The following is a 9,776-nucleotide window of genomic DNA, read 5'->3' on the forward strand; positions in this document are numbered from 1 at the left end:
CTCACGAGGTCAGAGTCCAGGGTCAGTCCATGTATAGTCTTTAGGTAGTGGCTTGGTCCTGGAGCTCTGGTTGCTTGGCATTGTTGTACATATGGGGTCTCAAGCCCCTTCAAGCTCTTCAGTTCATTCTCTGATTCCTTCAGCAGGGGTCCCGTTCTCCAGTTCAGTGGTTTGCTGCTGGCATTCGCCTCTGTATTTGCTGTATTCTGGCTGTGTCTCTCAGGATCGATCTACATCGGCTCCTGTCAGTCTGCACTTCTTCTTCATCCATCTTGTCTAATTGGGTGGCTGTATATGTATGGGCCACATGTGGGGCAGGCTCTGTATGGGTGTTCCTTCAGTCTCTGTTTTAATCTTTGCCTCTCTCTTCCCTGCCAAGGGTATTCTTGTTCCCCTTTTAAAGAAGGAGTGAAGCCTTCACATTTTGATCATCCGTCTTGAGTTTCATTTGTTCTAGGCAACTAGGGTAATTCAAGCATTTGGGCTAATAGCCACTTATCAGTGAGTGCATACCATGTATGTCTTTCTGTGATTGGGTTAGCTCACTCAGGATGATATTTTCCAGTTCCAACCATTTGCCTACGAATTTCATAAAGTCGTTGTTTTTGATAGCTGAGTAATATTCCATTGTTGAACCCCATTTTTTAATAGGGTTATATGTCTCCCTGCTGTCTAACTTTTTGAGTTCTTTGTATATTTTGGATATAAGGCCTCTATCTGTTGTAGGATTGGTAAAGATCTTTTCCCAATCTGTTGGTTGCCGTTTTGTCCTGACCACAGTGTCCTTTGCCTTACAGAAGCTTTGTAGTTTTATGAGATCCCATTTGTCGATTCTTGATCTTGAGAGCATAAGCCATTGGTGTTTTGTTCAGGAAATTTTTCCAGTGCCCATGTGTTCCAGATGCTTCCCTAGTTTTTCTTCTATTAGTTTGAGTGTGTCTGGTTTGATGTGGAGGTCCTTGATCCACTTGGACTTAAGCTTTGTACAGGGTGATAAGCATGGATCGATCTGCATTCTTCTACATGTTGACCTCCAGTTGAACCAGCACCATTTGCTGAAAATGCTATCTTTTTTCCATTGGATGGTTTGGGCTCCTTTGTCAAAAATCAAGTGACCATAGGTGTGTGGGTTCATTTCTGGGTCTTCAATTCTATTCCATTGGTCTATCTGTCTGTCTCTGTACCAATACCATGCAGTTTTTATCACAATTGCTCTGTAATACTGCTTGAGTTCAGGGATAGCGATTCCCCCAGAAGTCCTTTTATTGTTGAGCATACTTTTAGCTATCCTGGGTTTTTTGTTATTCCAGATGAATTTGCAAATTGTTCTGTCTAACTCTTTGAAGAATTGGATTGGTATTTTGATGGGGATTGCATTGAATCTGTAGATCGCTTTTGGTAAAATGGCCATTTTACTATATTAATCCTGCCAATCCATGAGCATGGAGATCTTTCCATCTTCTGAGGTCTTCTTCAATTTCTTTCTTCAGAGTCTTGAAGTTCTTGTTGTACAAATCTTTTTACTTGCTTGGTTAAAGTCACACCAAGGTACTTTATATTATTTGGGTCTATTATGAAGGGTGTCGTTTCCCTAATTTCTTTCTCGGCTTGTTTCTCTTTGGTGTAGAGGAAGGCTACTGATTTATTTGAGTTAATTTTAACCCAGCCACTTTGCTGAAGTTGTTTATCAGCTTTAGTAGTTCTCTGGTGGAACTTTTGGGATCACTTAAATATACTATCATATCATCTGCAAATAGCGATATTTTGACTTCTTCTTTTCCGATCTGTATCCCCTTGACCTCCTTTTGTTGTCTGATTGCTCTGGCTAGAACTTCAAGAACTATATTGAATAAGTAGGGAGAGAGTGGGCAGCCTTGTCTAGTCCCTGATTTTAGTGGGATTGCTTCAAGTTTCTCTCCATTTAGTTTAATGTTAGCCACTGGTTTGCTGTATATGGCTTTTACTATGTTTAGGTATGGGCCTTGGATTCCTATTCTTTCCAGGACTTTTATCATGAAGGGGTGTTGAATTTTGTCAAATGCTTTCTCAGCATCTAATGAAATGATCATGTGGTTTTGTTCTTTCAGTTTGTTTATATAATGGATCACGTTGATGGTTTTCCGTATATTAAACCATCCCTGCATGCCTGGGATGAAGCCTACTTGATCATGGTGGATGATTGTTTTGATGTGCTCTTGGATTCGGTTTGCCAGAATTTTGTTGAGTATTTTTGCGTCGATATTCATAAGGGAAATTGGTCTGAAGTTCTCTTTCTTTGTTGGGTCTTTGTGTGGTTTAGGTATAAGAGTAATTATGGCTTCATAGAAGGAGTTCGGTAGTGCTCCATCTGTTTCAATTTTGTGGAATAGTTTGAATAATATTGGTACGAGGTCTTCTATGAAGGTCTGATAGAATTCTGCACTAAACCCGTCTGGACCTGGGCTCTTTTTGGTTGGGAGACCTTTAATGGCTGCTTCTATTTCCTTAGGAGTTATGGGGTTGTTTAACTGGTTTATCTGTTCCTGATTTAACTTCGGTACCTGGTATCTGTCTAGGAAATTGTCCATTTCCTGCAGATTTTCAAGTTTTGTTGAGTATAGGCTTTTATAGTAAGATCTGATGATATTTTGAATTTCCTCTGAATCTGTAGTTATGTCTCCCTTTTCATTTCTGATTTTGTTAATTTGGACACACTCTCTGTGTCCTCTCGTTAGTCTGGCTAAGGGTTTATCTATCTTGTTGATTTTCTCAAAGAACCAACTTTTTGGTTCTGTTGATTCTTTCTATGGTCCTTTTTTTGTTTCTACTTGGTTGATTTCAGCTCTGAGTTTGATTATTTCCTGCCTTCTACTCCTCCTGGGTGTATTTGCTTCTTTTGTTCTAGAGCTTTTAGGTGTGCTGTCAAGCTGCTGACATATGCTCTTTCCTGTTTTCTTTCTGCAGGCACTCAGCGCTATGAGTTTTCCTCTTAGCACAGCTTTCATCGTGTCCCATAAGTTTGGGTATGTTGTACCTTCATTTTCATTAAATTCTAAAAAGTTTTTAATTTCTTTCTTTATTTCTTCCTTGACCAGGTTATCATTGAGTAGAGCATTGTTCAATTTCCACGTATATGTGGGCATTCTTCCTTATTGTTATTGAAGACCAGCTTTAGGCGTGGTGGTCCGATAGCACGCATGGGATTATTTCTATCTTTCTGTACCTGTTGAGGCCTGGTTTTGACCAATTATATGGTCAATTTTGGAGAAAGTACCATGAGGAGCTGAGAAGAAGGTATATCCTTTTTGCATTAGGGTAGAACGTTCTATAAATATCCGTTAAGTCCATTTGGCTCATGACTTCTCTTAGTCTGTCTACGTCTCTGTTTAATTTCTGTTTCCATGATCTGTCCATTGATGAGAGTGGGGTGTTGAAGTCTCCTACTATTATTGTGTGAGGTGCAATATGTGTTTTGAGCTTTAGTAAGGTTTCTTTTACGTATGTAGGTGCCCTTGTATTTGGGGCATAGATATTTAGGATTGAGAGTTCATCTTGGTGGATTTTTCCTTTGATAAATATAAAGTGTCCTTCCTTATCTTTTTTGATGACTTTTAGTTGAAAATTGACTTTATTTGATATTAGAATGGCTACTCCAGCTTGCTTCTTCTGACCATTTGCCTGGAAAGTTGTTTTCCAGCCTTTCACTCTGAGGTAGTGTCTGTCTTTGTCTCTGAGGTGTGTTTCCTGTAGGCAGCAGAATGCAGGGTCCTCGTTGCGTATCCAGTTTGTTAATCTATGTCTTTTTATTGGGGAGTTGAGGCCATTGATGTTGAGAGATATTAAGGAATAGTGATTATTGCTTCCTGTTATATTCATACTTGGATGTGTTATGTTTGTGTGCTTTTCTTCTCTTTGTTTTGTTGCCAAGACGATTAGTTTCTTGCCTCTTCTTGAGTATAGCTTGCCTCCTTATGTTGGGCTTTACCATTTATTATCCTTTGTGGCGCTGGATTTGTAGAAAGATATTGTGTAAATTTGGTTTTGTCATGGAATATCTTGGTTTCTCCATCTATGTTAATTGAGAGTTTTGCAGGATACAGTAGCCTGGGCTGGCATTTGTGTTCTCTTAGGGTCTGTATGACATCAGTCCAGGATCTTCTGGCCTTCATAGTTTCTGGCGAAAAGTCTGGTGTGATTCTGATAGGTCTGCCTTTATATGTTACTTGACCTTTTTCCATTACTGCTTTTAATATTTTTTCTTTATTTTGTGCGTTTGGTGTTTTGACTATTATGTGATCGGGAGGTGTTTTTTTCTGGTCCAATCTATTTGGAGTTCTGTAGGCTTCTTGTATGCCTATGGGTATCTCTTTTTTAGGTTAGGGAAGTTTTCTTCTATGATTTTGTTGAAGATATTTACTGGTCCTTTGAGCTGGAGTCTTCACTCTCTTCTATACCTATTATCCTTAGGTTTGATCTTCTCATTGAGTCCTGGATTTCCTGTATGTTTTGGACCAGTAGCTTTTTCCGCTTTACATTATCTTTGACAGTTGAGTCAATGATTTCTATGGAATCTTCTGCTCCTGAGATTCTCTCTTCCATCTCTTGTATTCTGTTGGTGAAGCTTGTATCTACAGCTCCTTGTCTCTTCTTTTGGTTTTCTATATCCAGGGTTGTTTCCATGTGTTCTTTCTTGATTGCTTCTATTTCCATTTTAATTCCTTCAACTGTTTGATTGTGTTTTTCCTGGAATTCTTTCAGGATTTTTTGTGACTCCTCTCTATGGGCTTCTACTTGTTCATTTATGTTTCCTGGAATTCTTTTAGGATTTTGTGACTCCTCTATGGGCTTCTACTTGTTTATTTATGTTTTCCTGGAATTCTTTTAGGAATTTTTGTGATTCCTCTCTGTAGGCTTCTACTTGTTTATTTATGTTTTCCTGTGTTTCTCTAAGGGAGTTCTTCATGTCTTTCCTGAAGTCCTCCAACATCATGATCAAATATGATTTTGAAACTAGATCTTGCTTTTCTGGTGTGTTTGGATATTCCATGTTTGTTTTGATGGGAGAATTGGGCTCCGATGGTGCCATGTAGTCTTGGTTTCTGTTGCTTGGGTTCCTGCGCTTGCCTCTCGCCATCAAATTATCTCTAGTGTTACTTTGTTCTGCTATTTCTGACAGTGGCTAAACTGTCCTATAGGCCTGTGTGTCAGGAGTGCTGTAGACCTGTTTTCCTCTCTTTCAGTCAGTTATGGGGACAGAGTGTTCTGCTTTTGGGCGTGTAGTTTTTCCTTTCTACAGGTCTTCAGCTGTTCCTGTGGACCTGTGCCTTGAGTTCACCAGGCAGGTCACTTGCAGCAGAAAAGTTGGTCTTACCTGTGGCCCGGAGGCTCAAGTTAGCTCGCGGGGTTCTGCCCACGGGCTCTCCGCGGTGGCAGCGACCAGGAAGATCTGCGTCGCCTCTTCCGGGAGCCTCCGTGCACCAGGGTTCCAGATGGCCTCGGTGTTTTCCTCTGGAATCAGTAATGTGTGCAGAGAGCAGTCTCTTCTGGTTTGCAGGCGTGTCTGCCTCTCTGAAGGTTTAGCTCTCCCTCCCACGGGATTTGGGTGCAGAGAACTGTTTATCCGGTCTGTTTCCTTCAGGTTCCGGTGGTGTCTCAGGCAGGGCTCCTGCTGCTCCTGGGCCCTCCCCCACAGGAACCCAGAGGCCTTGTACAGTTTCCTCTTGGGTCAGGGATGTGGGCAGGGGTGGGCAGTGTTGGTGGTCTCTTCCGCTCTGCAGCCTCAGGAGTGCCCACCTGACCAGGCTGTAGTATCTCTCCCACGGGTTCTGGGAGCAGAGAGCTGCTGCGGGCCGGGATCATGGTGTGGGACTTCCGTAAACACAGGGCGTGCCTGGTCCTAGAGGGATTCTGCCTCTGTTGTCCCGATTCCACCAAGCAAGTCACTTGCAGCAGATAAGTTAGTCTTACCTGTGGTCCCGAGGCTCAAGTTCGCTCGCAGGGTTCTGCCCACGGGCTCTCCGCGGTGGCAGCAACCAGGAAGATCTGCCTTCTTCCTGTCTCTTGGTGGCTCCTTGAGGGCTTTGATGATCAGGGCAGAGGCATAGGGCACCACCTCAGTCTGGGCCTGTCTGTTCTGGATGGTCAGTTTCACTGTCATCCCTGAGGCCTTTCCAGTCACCGGTAGCCTTGGCGATGTCATCACCAACTTTTTTGGGAGACAGACCCAGAGGACCGATCTTAGGGGCCAAGGCTGATGTGGCGCCGACCTCGCCTCCGGTGCACCTCAAGTACACGACTTTGATCTCGTTGGGGTCGAACTTGGGCGGCATGGTGGAGGTGGCTGGTGTCGGATGAACCCGGATTCGGGACGACCGAAGAAAGTTGCACCGTTGCCTCCTCCGAACCGAAAGCCGAAAAGCAGGTATGTAATTTTTAACTCATTGCCCTAGGTTATTAGTATTAGGTGTTTTACTCACCTGTAAAAGAGGAAAAGCTTTCTATGTCTTTTCCCTTCTTTTGGGCTCGATACAGAGTATCTTGGCTCTGAGCTCTGTACTGTGACTTAAAAGGAGCTAATTCTCTCACGGAGGGTGAGAAACCTCCCAGACAACCACAGAAAGAAACAAAACGATGCAATGAAAAAAATTTTCATGGTACCAGGAACTGTACTTGTTGGATAGGTTTTAGGAGTGGAAGAAATTGGTGGTGAAGGTAGGGGGAGAAAAAATCAACATAATGAGAAAGAAAACCCTCAACCAGGTCACAGAAAGAGACATCAGATAATTTATCTTTAAGTTCTATTTTTTCTATTTCTGCTGTTAGTTCTGCTTTTCCGTGATCACTTTCATTTTCAATTTTAGATGTGCCATTTTACCTATTACTGATTTTATTTCTTTCCAAAGCTGAAAGCGTCTAATTTTTTAAGCATCCAATGCTCCCTAAATTGTTCATCTTAACTAGGACCAAGTTCTAGGATCTGGAGATCCCTCTTCTGGGAAAGAACGCTTCTGAAGTTCACTAATGAACTCCAAGAATGTGACCAGTGGATGGTGTCTCACTTTAACTCTCTCCTCCAGCAACTTTGTGGCTCCTTCTATCTTGCCTATCCCATCTTTTTACCTCCAGTGAATGCTCCTGTCTTAATATACTTGTGTGCACATGATGCCCATGAGTTTATCACCTTTTAACCTTTGTTTCCTTTTTCTTTAAACCCCCATAGTTCAGGTCTCTGTCCTGGCACTGCCTATAGGCATCTGAGTTTACTTACTGGGCCAAGGTGACTGATGTGGCTGAGAGGAATGAAATTAGGCCAGGGTTGGGGGAGGCAGCACCACTGAGGCTATGACGATTCTATTGAGAGCAATCAGACCCTTTATACCTTTATCAGAAACAAAATATAACGGCAGTTGCCAGTACCAACAAAGTTGCAGTTGCCTGGATATTGTGACATTTGTAAGCTCTACAAGGTACATGAGATTAACGTCTAAGACCAATTGTCCTGTCAAGCTTCCGTGTTTCTTTGATCACTAAGGCAACATACAGACAAACAAAAAGAGGCCTGGCTGCTTCCCTCCCTCCATCATCATCATCTCTAAGGTACGCTGTGCCTCAGGAGCCATGGATTCTTACCCAAAAAACCTAGGCCAGGCCAACTCCATGGTTTCCCGCATTCCTTATTCTCCCTCTAATTCTCCCTTCCCTGCCTTGTTGTGGCTTGAGTGTAGTGTGACTGGCTAACCTCCAGGCCACTATAACTCACATGGCGTGGCATTTAGTCTCCTTCTCCATGCAATTGTTGAGATTGCACTTGCTCTTTTTTTTCCTGTTAAACTTTAGTGAAATTGTCTTTCAGCCTCTGAGTCTGTTCTTAATTTCCTTTATTAATGAGAACAAGAACCCCAAGAGGGGACTCTGACATCCAGAAAACATCTGGCAACCTCATAATTTCAATTACAAAACTATGTCACCCTATGAGCACCTGGGATACTTACATTTCTTTACCTTCCTTCTGGTACTTAGGCTAGAACGGTGATCTCAGATGGGCAAGGAGTTGTAAGTAGGACAAAGTAATCTGTGTCTAGCGCTCTTCAGAATCCAGAACTGTGAGCCCCTATGGAGTCCCCAGAGCACCAGTGTAAGAGTAATGTTCTCTGTTACTATATAGCTTAGCAAACAATGTAACTACCTGTATTTTATTTTGTTTTTAGTACCTACATGTTAAAAAAAAGCTTTGCATTGCCATTTGTTTTAAGATACAATTTTGTTTCGATGTCTCTTCAGCAAAAAAAAAAAAACTTATTGGTACAGCCTCAAGTGTCACCTCTTCTCACTTTGATGTGAGCCAGTTGTCATATTCATGTGGAAAAATTATCCATTTCATTTAGGTTTTCTAGTTTAATGAAGTACAACTTTTTAAAATAGTCATTTATGATTTGTTCTACTTGAGGACCCAGCTATACCACTCCTGGGCATATACCCAAAAGATGCTCCACCATTTACAAAGACACTCGCTCAACTGTGTTCATAGCAGCCTTATGTCTAATAGCCAGAATCTGAAAACAGCTCAGATGCTCACCAACCAAAGGATGGATACAGATAATGTGATTTGTTTACTCAATGGAATATGATTCAGCCATTAAAAACAAGGACATCATGAATTTTGCAGGCAATTAGATAAAACTAGAAAATATCATCCCGAGTTAAGTAACCCAGACCCCAAAAGGACATGCATGGTATGTACTTATTTATAAGTGGATATTAGCCATGAAGTATGGGATCCTATGCTATACTTAATAGACCCAAAAAAGAAGGACTTCAACAAGAAGGAAGGCCCAAAGGTAGGACACTTGAATCTCACTGAGAAGGGGGAACAAAATAGTCAGAGGACGCAGATGGAGGGAGGGAACTGGGTGGGGCAGGTGTTCAGGATCAAGTGTTGGGAGAGGCAGGAGAGCAGGCCAGAGAACTGGGAGAACGGATAGAAATTGGCAGTTGGCAAGGGTGGGGGCACGGTAGGGGGCATTACCAGGACAAGACAGAGACCTTGGATGGGGGAGGCTTCCAGGAGTCTATGCGGGTGACTTTAGCTGAGACTTCCAGCAGGGGGATATGGAACCTGAAGTGGCCACCTCCTGTAGCCAGGTAGGACCTCCGCCCCCGTCCCCTGTGGAGGGGGAAAAGGGTACCAACCCACCCACAAAACTTGCAACTCCCAAGTTTTCCTGTCCATAAGAAGTTCAGGGACAAAGATGGAGCAGAGACTGAGGGAATGGCCAGCCAATGACTGACCTAACCTGAGACCCATCCCATGGGCAAGCACCAGTCCCTGACGCTATCAATGATGCTCTGTTGTGCTTGCAGACAGGAGCCTAGATTAACTATCCTCTGAGAGGCTCCACCTGGCAGCTGACTAAAGCAGATGCAGAGGCCCATAGCCAAACATGAGAGCTGGGGCGTCTTATGGAAGAGTTGGGGGAAGGAGGAAGTGGGGATTGGAACCTTTAGAAAGACCAATATAGTCAACTAACCCAAACCGTTGGAGCTCTCAGAGACTGAACCACCAACCAAAAAAACATACACAGGCTGGACATAGGCCTCCTGCACATGTATAGCAGATGTGCACCTCTGTCTTTGCGTGAGTTCTCCAACAACTGAAAGTGGAGGCTGTCCCTAAAGCTTTGCCTGTCTGCAGATCCCATTCCTTTAACTGGGCTGCTTGTCAGACCTCAGTGGGAAAGGATATACCAAGTCCTTCAGAGACTTGATAGGCCAGGGTAGGGGGATACGAGGTCGTGTGA

The 9,776-nt window shown here is 43.0% G+C and overlaps 1 pseudogene across 1 annotated transcript in view; it reads right to left on the reverse strand.

Annotated features, from left to right (window-relative positions):
• Nucleotides 1-6,392, reverse strand: part of LOC116884367 — a 22,826-nt pseudogene extending 16,434 nt beyond the window's left edge. Inside the window, exon 1 of the transcript XR_004385867.1 lies at nt 6,026-6,392. The product of XR_004385867.1 is annotated as a vomeronasal type-2 receptor 116-like (transcript). The remainder of the gene's footprint in view (nt 1-6,025) is intronic.
• Between the last annotated feature and the right edge of the window lie 3,384 nt (nt 6,393-9,776).

This window comes from Rattus rattus, chromosome 15 (genome assembly GCF_011064425.1).
Source record: "Rattus rattus isolate New Zealand chromosome 15, Rrattus_CSIRO_v1, whole genome shotgun sequence".
Lineage (NCBI taxonomy): Eukaryota > Metazoa > Chordata > Mammalia > Rodentia > Muridae > Rattus > Rattus rattus.